The sequence below is a fragment of the Amphiura filiformis genome, chromosome 16 (genome assembly GCF_039555335.1).
Source record: "Amphiura filiformis chromosome 16, Afil_fr2py, whole genome shotgun sequence".
Classification (NCBI taxonomy): Eukaryota; Metazoa; Echinodermata; class Ophiuroidea; order Amphilepidida; family Amphiuridae; genus Amphiura; species Amphiura filiformis.
This window is the reverse complement of record NC_092643.1, coordinates 10930470-10942586: the sequence shown is the minus strand read 5'-3', so window position 1 is coordinate 10942586 and position 12117 is coordinate 10930470.

Genomic DNA, 12117 nt, shown 5'->3' with positions numbered 1-12117 from the left:
ATAGACACTTTAATTAGCTTCCAATGCTGTGTTTTTTTGGGCCCCACCCAGCCAGGTCAGTCATGCCCAGGTATATTTTGGGCCCATGCTCTCATTCAACTGAGGAATGTATGGGTGTGACAACACCTACCTACAAAACAATTCTGTATTGAATGATGGTGTAAATATTAAATTCACTACATTTAGACATATTCCTACTTCTTTTCAATACGAAACCGCAACTTCCCGTGACTCTCTTTTTGTTAAACAGAGAAATTTATAATGGGTTGGTGAACACAGGTTTACGTGAACACAATATTAAAATTTTAGCCGCAATGACGCTTTTTATCAAAATAGCTCCAGAAATGGAAGACAGGGTAAGTACATTAGTTCCATTGTAACGTACTCCTGACCACAGATAAGATATCAAACATTTGTAAAAAAGCAACAAATAACATGTAAAAGAGATTGGAATTAAATGGACAAAAAAAGAAGCTTGAACATGTCCAAAGTAGCTCGGAAAATGAGAAAAATTGTATATCACGAACAAAAGCAAAATGTTCATACCCTCAAGCAAAGAAAAAGCTACGGAATCAAAATAAAAAAGCGTCATGTTATAGAATAACTAAAGTTAACTTTGCTCTATAGAAATTTACGTGATTTTTTGGTTGGGGTATATTTCTAGTCACATAATGAACGTATTGAAATGTTTATCTTTAAAGTGATCACTGACTACTATCACTGCGCATCGCCTGTTGTACTGACCGGTGTTTTTCCTCGAAAAGAAACTTCTCATTGTCAATTGTCCATGGAACTGGTTATTTAACTTAGAAAATAATACTCCCAGCGTTCAAACAATTTTAGAAAGTCAGCATAAAGGTTTGTGTTACATTATTTTGTTGACGGTCATTAATTCATTCCAGAAATAGAATCACAGGTAGAGCCAATGAGTGGGTATAACGTTGCTATTATTGCCAACGAATTAATCCTTATCTCTGGTATGGCTTATTGGTAAAAATACATGTATTTGGAATTTAGATCTTGGGTTCGAACCCCGCAAAGCACCTCTCTTTGATTTTTGATTTGATTTTTAACTCATATTTTTAAATCTAGTTTTCATTTTTTTTATTAAAGCCATAATATCACGATTTAGGAGCCCAATTTGAAGTTTTGTTATTCAAAATTATAACAATATTATAATATTAGTAAATAACTGTCAGGAAGGTTTTCATGTTACATTTGAAGCAAGTAGCGAGATAAAATGAAAAGAAAACACTTAATATCTTGACGCTTAACTGTGGTGTTCTATAGGAGATTATTAGTCTTAATAAGACATCAAAGTTAGTTTGCTCTATCTAGACAACAAACTGGCTGATTCAATTAGGTGTAATCCGAGGTGTAAGTTGGACATTGTGTAAAAATTACAAATATGCCAAAATATTAGGTTTGAAATTTATTGCATCTCATGATTTTATATGTATGCATAAAAGCTCATAAAATATGTTGCCCGATGGGGAGGTCTAGTCCAATTAAAAATACATGGAAAAATCTGTGTTGATCGTTCCTTTATTTGATAGGCCTATAATACGGTATATAGTCTTGAACTTTTAAAAAATACTTAAGTTTGACATGCTTTATTTTTATTATTACATATTGAAGCTACTGAACTGAAATGCATTTTTTTTACAGATATGAACTCGAATGTAGAATTAGGCTTAAACATGAACAAGAAATAAATCATGAAAAAAGTGAGCCTTCAAGCTGACATTCATTTAGGCCTATATTATGAAAGACAAAAGGGAGAGGAAAAAAGAAAAGTAAAACGAACTGAAAAATTCCACATCATCGACAAGATAACAAGGGAATCGAACTCTCAACCTTCCGCACTGCAAACTTTCGCTCTGTCCACTAGACCATCACTTAACTTGTTAGGGCAAAAGGGTATTCTTTTGCTATCTTATTTCTCGTTCAACATGCATGTTCAAAAGATCTCACTCAACAACAATCTTTTTCAAACTGATGCTTGTACTTCAGTTAAATGAGATGATACTACCTTCTTTGGCAGCTACAATATTTTGTTACACAATAGAGTATTTTGCACTTATAAAAATATATAACAATAGGCGTTTTTTAATTGCTATATTAACCCTAACACTGACCTTACGCTTTTTTGGTATCGGGAAGTCAGAGAAGATCCGATTTTTCAAGAAGAAGAATTTTGACTTGCTTTGAGTTCAGAACCTTTGACCCTCGCATGCCTGTTTAAGCGAACGCGACCGGTAGCTGCTCGGGTTATTGCTGCCCGGCCAGCAATTCGTGAGCATATCACACTTCGGTGATTGGCGTCATCTCATGAGACCCTGGGATGCATGCATGTTATGAATTTTTCATCGTGAGTATTTTGTGGTTTTTACTGGTGTTAGGGATAAAGGACACTCTATTCTGTAAAAATACATGTATTTTAAGCCTAACACTGACCCATGCTTAAAGGTATCGGAAGTCAGAGAAGATCCGAATTTTTTCAAGAAGAAGAAGAATTTTTTTTTTGGCACCCCCGGGCTTCGAACCTTTGACCCCTCGCATGCCCAGCGAACGATCGCGGTCCGGTAGCTGCTCGGGTTATTGCTGCCCGGCCAGCAATTCGTGAGCATATCACACTTCGGGTGATTCGTCATCGCAGACCCTGGGATGCATGCATGTTATGAATTTTTCATCGTGGGTATTTTGTGGTTTTACTGGTGTTAGGGGTAATCAATATAACATGTATAATATACAGCGCCCCTAGGATCCATTTAACCTGACACGAGGACTCAAAAACGCATAACTTTTCAACTTACGACTAGGTTGTTCCACCACTCATTTTAAGCTGAAAATTTAATACAAGCTGTGGTTAATTAATGTTTATCATAACAGAAAAGCATTAGAATCGGGCGTTTCCTCAATAACATTTTAGTGATCGTGACATGCATTTTCTCTCATTTTTAGAGCTACTTCGCTGCACTAAAAGCATTCATTTTCCCCAATAATTCAACTTTACACGTTATTTTTGCTTTATAAGCATGTTTCATCTTATCTATGGGCTCAATATGGAAATGAAGGGAGAAAGCGACTCGTGTATTCCATTTTTGATGTTTTCTGAAAAACTGTATTTGCCACCCTGATTTTCAACATTGCGTTCTGTGAACAGCTTAGAGGTCACGCGGTAAAATTACGGAAGTGAGCTAAGTTGCTGTCGTACTGTTTTAGTTGAGCACTTTATCTGTAGTGATGGTTTCATCCTTTAATATAATGCACCTTACTTTTCCCAGCCTGTGTTTATAAGTGTGACATCAGAATAATCAGTCATATTATTACCTCCGCCCAATGTCACACCCAAATTATGCTTGAATTTTATTTATACTGTACAAGCCCCAAGGGAATTCCTACAAAGGAACTACGCACACCAGAATGTCCTACAAGGAATTCATGATAGATACAGATGGATTTCTTTCATGATCATTTCCTTTCTAAGAAAAATGTGACCATCCAGCACAACTGAGCCCTGAAGTGGCTAATCATCATTTTTTGGAGATATTCAACCAAAATATTCTGCTTGAAATTAGCTTTAAAATGATGTATATCATGTCTATAGTACTTGACATTTAAGTAGTGAAAAATCAATAAAACAGTCAATAAATCCTTTGTTTCCTATTGTTTATTGTTAAGTTCAATGGAGCATATCTCAATAGTGGCACTGCCGACCAACACACTGAATGGTCTATTGTTCTATTGTGTCCGATTTGGCGCTGACATATTGGAAAATGTTGCCAATCAATATTCATGAGAGTGTACATTCAACGTCCAATTTTGAAATTGGGTGACTTGTGCTTTGCAGGTGTAAAATACATCTGACTGGGCATTTTAAATATCGTAGCATAAAGGCATTGCCATCATCGAATGGCTGCCTATATAGTGCTGTTAGTGTTAGGCCTATGTGTGTGGGGGGGCTGTGTTTAGTTTCTATAATAATTATTAAAAAGGCCTACATTTATTTGTCATTCATTTCTTTTCCTTTCTCTGTACTTGCTACAAAGTATCACTCCCTCTTCTTATCTCCCTTTACTTCTCCATCCCTCTTACGTTTGTCCCTCTCATTCCTATCATTTTCCTTACCTTTCTATTTATTTATTTCTCTTTATTTCTTCCTCTTTCTCTCTTCCTCCAGTCCCTCTCATTCTTCATATCCTCCTCCACCCTCATCCCCTCCCAAGAACTCTCACAGCAGAACTGCCACCTTCAGTACACCACTGATTATGATATTCCCCTTCTTAAAATAAAATAAAATAAAATCTCAATTTGTAAAACAACTTTTATATACATGTATACTTATTATATATTACATGTATACGTAGCTCCGGGGACGTAGCTATTTAATACCATTATTGTAGGCTACTATTGACATGCAGACACATGGCGTAGCCTTGATGCGTAATCATTCAGCAAGCCCATTCAATTTATTTAAATGAAGCACCTAATGTCAGTATGGTGACAACGAAATATGCATTAGCGGCTAATGAGTGCCTTTTGTGCTTACGGCTACTCAATCACACCCTTGGGTTTATGTATAACAATAGGTACTTTTTTCCATTAAGCGCTTTCACGCGACTTTCATTTGATCACTTATTGACAGTAGCCTGCTAGGTAAAGCGTTAATACACTGTCGGGTCAGCTTACTGATTTAATGGCGGAAGCCCTTTGTCCCCAAACAAAAGGTACCTTTCGATGAATAGCTTGTCAGATTTCAAATCGGCACAAGGTTTCAATGCGTTCACGTAATCTATTTCCTCTCCATCTTATAATAGCTCCATGCTGCCGACATCCGGGCTCAGTTGTGGAGGATGGTCAAATATACTTTCATATGACATGTCTTTGTTACTAGTTAAGATATATACTGAAAATAAACTTGCAAAATATCCCGCTAAATGTGGTACTTTCATGTTCATCCTCAAAAAGACCTTGATTTTTGCAGGGTATACTTTACAATCATGTAAAAAATAGAATTAAAAAAACAAAACAAGCGCATCCTTCTCAGCAATTGTCATAACTATTTGTCTAAATTTTGTATATTTTAGCCGCTGGTTGTCAAAACGAACTCGGTTTAGAGGATGGTGGGATATCTGACAGTCAAATAGCGGCTTCTACTGTGGGACAGCAACCACAGACCTAGCAATGCTCGTCTGAATAAGCCCAGCAGATTACCCTACTGTAGGATCATGGACTGCCAAAGAAGATGATCCCAGACCATGGATTCAAGTAGATCTGCGCATCCCAACACAAGTAACTGGTGTGTTGATGCAAGGAAGGGCGCCTAACATAGATTGGCCTGTTAGGCTGACAACAATTGTTGTACTGATGGGTGACAAAATTCAAAGTTCAGTACAGCTATGATGGTAGCCTTTGGCAGACTGTGCAGGATCAGACAATGTCGATATAGTGAGTTTACTTTTTAGATTCATCTCATTTGCACACCTATCTTAACCTTAACCCGACTGAAACTCACTATGAAAACCACTGTGCATGCATTTCACGTGATGCGGTGATGCAATCAGCCTAATCCTATGATCACTGAAATCGCTTTGGCCGGGAAAATCCCTGTTGTTACAAGCGGTGATCTTCTGCATGGCATCACGAGGGTCTGAGAGTTGAATACTGGGGGTACTGCAAGTGACTTTTTTGTTCATCTTTTCTCCTTTTTCATTTCTTCTTTCCCTTCCAATAGGGAAAAAACATGAGGTTGTAATGTTAGGGTTAATAAATATTGAGGTGGAGTACCTCGGCTAAGTCTAGAGTCAAGTGTATAAAAACTTTGATTGCAAGCTTGTATGTTGCAAGAAATGCATGAAAATTTTGATAGTAAGAGTAAAGAACTTAGCATTAAATCGTGCGTCTGGGGGTGTGTCCATCAGAGTGTGTTTCTTCATTCAACAATTTTGGTTACAATTTGGTCGCATACATGTATGAACAGTTCAAATCCTAGCTATTGGAACCATATATCAAACTTGAGTCATAGCTAAAAATGTCTTCCATGATAGCATAATTGTTTTTTATGTTACTTGAAATATTTATATTCATTCTTCTTGTCAGCAGCTGGTCTGCTCATATTAATTCTTCCCCCCCTCATGTTCAAATTTAGTCCTGGTCTATTCTGTGTAATCCCCTATGGTCTCATTTTTGTTAGGTATTATTGATTATTTCTAATGTGAAATTATTTGATATTTTTTATAATATTTACATGTTACTTGTGTGCAATTTTTCTTGTGTAATTTGATGTTTTCACAATTTCTAAATGTTTCTAATGTTACTTGATGTTTATTTACTATTTAAATCAAATGGTAGAAATCATGTAATTCAGCTACTTGGCTGCAATGTGTTTTAATAACTATACTGTTCTATTCTATTCTATGGGATCCTTCATGTATATCAGTGGTGTTCATGATCATATACAGAGGTCACAGGTCGTTTGAGGTCAACTTGTAAAATAGCTTTATGTAAGAATTTTGTTTCGTATGAACAGTTTAATAAGCATTTATAGATTTGGACAAGCCAAGCATTTTCTTTTTGTTGATATTTTATTCCTATTCCTGTCACAGATATTTGGAAGGAAACACGGACCAAACTACGGTTGTCATCAGACTTTTCCTTCATCAGTTACAGCATCTAAAATCCAATACTACCTACCGCGTGGAGCAGAGAACATATCAGCATGCGTTTTGAATTACTTGGTTGTGCAGAAGGTAAGCTAAAGCATGTTGAAATTATTATGTTGTTCTACATTTCCACATACAGGCAGTTTAATTATATATGCTTGGTTCTCTCAGGCCCTTCCACCTATTTGCTAAGGCCAACTGCTTATCACCCATACAGCTGTGTGTATCTTCAGGGGATGTGCAATAATTATGAGCCTGGGGCAGGTAAAAATTCCAAATGGCATGCCAAAAATTCCTTGCCCCTCTTAAAAAGCCAAAAATCACTTGCACCCCCCTCCCTCAGCATATCTTTGCCTCCCCTTTTGCACTTGCCAATATTTAAGCCATATTTAAACATTTCATACTGTTTTCCCTAAGCCTTTTGGAGTTTCCCACTCCCTCTAGGGGTGCTAAAATTGCTTGCCCCACCTCTTGGCCTGCCAAAACTCTTTGGCCCCCCCACTTTTGCACATGGCAATATTGGAGCCATATTTAAGTGTTTCCGTACTGTTTTTTAAGCATTTTTAGAGAGTTTTATTTAAAAGGGCACCTCATGAATGTGTGCCAAAAATCACTTGCTCCCTCCCTCTCGGCTTGCCAAAAATTGCTTCTTCCCCTCCCCCCCCCTTTTCTTGCAAATTTCTTGCAAGCTGAGAGTTGCACAATTTTTGAGCGGGATTCGATTTCCTGGGTATTACTAATAGGCTTAGTAAATACCAAATAATAGCTGATAATATTCTATACCACCTCTACACTTCAAGAGAATTTAATCACTGTTGTCAAAGTATGATATCTCAGATTACAAATGCACCACCACAAACATGCATAACTGGGAAATGTTTACTTGTTGTATTTTATCAAAGATATTATACCAAAAGAATACCGACTCAAAACTGCACCATACTTAACGCTATGGCAAATCAGCCATTTTGGATTGTCACTCATGGGGACCTGTTAATGTACCTGTGGTATTCATCAGCTAGGGCCAGAAATTGAATGTTAATTGGCACTGATAAATAAGTATGAAATACGGCCTTTAGCATTAGCATGTTTTTGGCCTTAGCGCATTACAGACAGGATGCATACAGTCATGTCACGTTTAAAGTTTGCCAGCGCATAGCAAATAATCTGGAAGTACATTAAATGGCCTCCATTGGCGACACACAAACATGACAGAGTATACAAATATTTACTGCTCATGAGGGATGGTGGAATCTATTGGTCCCGAGGTGAACTGGAGACCGTGGAGCCTACTATTTCCGAGACCGCCAGGTCGTAGGGAAATAGGGTAGGCTCACGGTCTCCAGTTCACCGAGGGCACCAATAGATCCACCGAGATCAATTAAACAGTAAATATTTGTTTTATATCCTTCATTAATATATTCTTTGTTCATTAATTGGTTAAATAATGAAAGGCCTTTATCATAGACATAGGCCTAGGCATAAATGTATGGCTAAGCCCTAGCATAATCAAGGCTAGGCTAGGCTTGCACGTGCTTTGTTTTGATTGAATACCGTGAGGCCTACATGCACAAAGCACGCACACAATTGAGTAGCTATAAAGCTTACCGTTGTAATGTTGTAACCTCTACAATACCGCCCGTGAACGCGAGTAACCATGTTCTCTGTTATTTCGCGTCAATATTAAGATATTGTTCTGATGTAACTCAGATTATGTCATTAAACTGCCGTATTTTAGCTGCACTTCTGTGCTTTGCTGCTTATGTACCCGTACCAGTGCCCATGAACAATACGATTTGCTATACATTAATACCCCAGAACCGTAGTGATATCCCGCATTATGTGGCGGTTACCGACCACTAGGAACTACTGACGCTTGCTATGAGGTCATCTCTGGCGCTCAGAGGGAGTATAGCAAAAATATATCCGGAAATAGCACTTTGAGTCGGCTTTTTTAACTGCTTTGCAAAATAGCAAAACTATTTTGGTCACATGATACTCGTTTAACCAATTAATGACGAGAATATATTAATGAAGGATATAATCTGTACTCTTTGCTTCTACCTCATTGACAGATCCACCACACGTTCAGTGAAGTCAGACTTACTGGTAGCGACAATGCATGGGAGGGCCTGGTGGAAGTTTATTACAATGGTCAATGGGGAGCGGTGTGTGATGATATGGGACACGGATTGACGGACTGGTTGTATGCCGACAACTGGGTTATGATTACGTGTCGTGTTACAAGTGGTATGAGAATCAACCGTTTTTTGGGTACTCAGCAGGGCCCATTGTGCTAGATGATGTTGAGTGTGATGGGTGGGAATCAAGCCTCGATCAGTGCAAGTGGATACTTGGCAATGGCAATTGTTTTTTTCAGAAGTGGCGGGGAGTTGTATGTGCTTCTAATGGTTAGTATACTGCTAGATTTACAGGTGTAAGTTACATGTAAGTTAAACAAGTCCATAGGGTTGGAGTGCTAATTGAGTATAATATGGGGAATTGATTTGGTTCACCACCTGAAATGTGAAACTGCTTTCCATCACCTGTGTATAGACAAAAGAATGATGAAAATTAACAATGCAATACAATATAAGATGAATTTTAATAAGTGGCTTTTATCCACCGAAGTGGGCAGTCACGACACCAGTTTGGAGTGCATGGACCCCAGTGATGGCCGTATGAATTCTGACCATCACTTCAATGGCTTGTTGGCTCTGTCTATACCTGAAGCCCACATTTTATATTATTTTTGGTTATACCCATGCAGGTGTAGTAAAATCATTATTTTCACCAAATTAATGTTTGACCCTGGCTGGCACTATCCTCTGGTATATTGATTCCTGCCTCTATCAGTTAGGTAATCTGATCCCCTAATTGGATCTTTTTGGCCCTGGTCAAACCACATGTTTGACCTTGTTTGTCTTGTGGCTGACCCCTGGTAGTGTTTTTACTTTAGGCCTAACTTTCTGCCACCACATTTCTTAAGTAAACTTTTTATTTGTTTGGCAACTTTATTTATTATTTATTGCAAATTGTCCATTCCATTATTATTACATCACTTCCTTCCCAGATCTCTCATGATCTCATTAAAAGTTATCTTGATATTTATTAATTATTATGTGTAGATTTAGAAACATCTTAAATAACTTTCTCTCTCTCTCTCTATGGATCTGATATATTAGGTCAATTAGCCCCTTGCACGGTTGCCGCCATTATGCACTATGTGGAGAGCCTCGAACTGGCAGCATACATGAATGGGAATTGAACCAGTCATAACATTCTGTGTAAGGTTACGTAATTCTTCCTTTCATGGATGCTGCCAGTTCGAGGCTCTCCGCATATAGTGCATAATGGCGGAACCGTGCAAGTGGCGAATACATTCTGAAACTGGCTCTCAGTAATTATCATGAATTATTGTGTCTTGTGATTTCTTTTGCTGGATTTCGACCAAGGGGATCTTCCATCGGTCCCCCGGACCCATGATCGTCGACGAGGCCTCACTATTTATTACATTGGTGGCAAGCGGTTGGGATTTGGTATGACTTTTTGATACTACATGTAATGTAGATTCAGCATGCAGGAAAACACAGCAGGCAGGACACTAGTAACTGAACTGATATAATAGTCATAAATGGATAGTCAAACACAACACTGATACTAGCAACAATCATGGTTACATATCATCGTAATACGATGCGCCGTATAGGCTGTACATAGCGTAGATATGGTAGTGTAAGAACTTGAATCTGTGGTGCATACAATCTTATCACTGGCTAAGTCGTTTAGATCATATTTTTAGTATATAGTACATGGCGTATTCATGCTGATCTCATTGTATGTACCGACACATTCTTGGTAGTTTAAGTAAGGTTATTAAAATAGATACCGTGAGTATATAAGTTTATTCAATGAATGAATAATTAACACATGGTTTATAACAATCATTTTAGATACTGAAATTGATTTCATTCATTTGACATTTTATATGGTGTACCAAAACGTTCATTTATTCTGTGGTATTTGGTACCGGTATTTGGGCCCTTATTATATGTGCTTTTTGGCAATTACGGCAAATTGATAAATTATTCTATAAGATCAATCTCAGCCAAGTTTTGAAGTAAGAAGGTGATGGAAGAAAAATATGTGGATCGATAGAAAATATGATCGATCTAAGCTAAATAAGAGTGACTGTGTACCTATGAGTATAAATGTGTTGATAATGTGAAGATTATGAAGTTTTAAATGATAATGTAAGAGTTCTGATGGTAAAAAAAATGTGTGGCCACACATGGACGTGCCTCATCGTGTAGGAGTACCTCATCATGAAGGAGTACCTCGTCGTGTAGGAGTACCTCATCGAGTGTAAGAGTACCTCATCATGTAGGCCTATATTAAAGACTACCAAAGATGAGTGATTGGCTTTGACTACCAGGGATGAGTGAGTGGCTTGACTACCAAGGATGAGTGAGTGGCTCGACTGATGAGTGAGTGGCTCGACTACCAAGGATGAGTGAGTGACGTGTTGTTGAACTTCATCAAGTAGGTATACAAGACTACAAAGGATGAGCGTAAGGTTTAAATGAAATTTTACTGTGTAGTGATCCAAGACTACCAAGAAGAGTGAAAGTGATGAGGACTTCATAATCTCCCTATGTACAAGTAGGATAATTTAAGACTACCAAGTACAAAGCGAAATCATCGGTCAGTAGGAAACCAAGACTACCAGTACCAAAGATGAAAGATATAGACATGTATACTTTTATAGATACATGGCTCTTTTGCTCCACTTTGGGTGACTTGTGTTATTGTGTGTGTAGAAGTTTATTGTTATTTGAAGTATCACCCAATATAATCTCCTTTTGTTATTATATTTTCAAGGCATTTTGGCAATGCAAGATTTATATTTCACCTTACCATTTGTTTTGTTATTATTGCCAATTTATTTACGCTCAAATTTGACATTTTCAGATGTGCAGCATTTAGCTTGGATTTGAACTGGATATGCTGATGTTAATTATTTTTAAGCATCCACGTTTTGAAGTCATGAAAATAAGTGGATTAATTTTCTTCTGAATATTCTTTTGATCAAGATTGGTAAAAAAAAAAATAATCCTGGCATCGGCAGAACTGAGGTGAAATTTTCAGGGATCTCAATTTTGCAGAAATCGTATCGTAACAAGTAATTGTTACATATTATTTAACTTCATGTCTATGATTTTCTGCCTAAAGTAATTAGTGTACTGTAAGATTAAAGTAATTAGTGTACTGTGAGATTAAAGTAATTAGTGTACTGTAAGATTAAAGTAATTAGTGTACTGTAAGATTAAAGTAATTAGTGTACTGTAAGATTAAAGTAAAATAGTGTACTCTAAGATTAATTTAGACTTAGTTTTGTTTCTTTATTTTATATCCCATACTGAAACAAATAAATGCAAATACTAAAACTAAC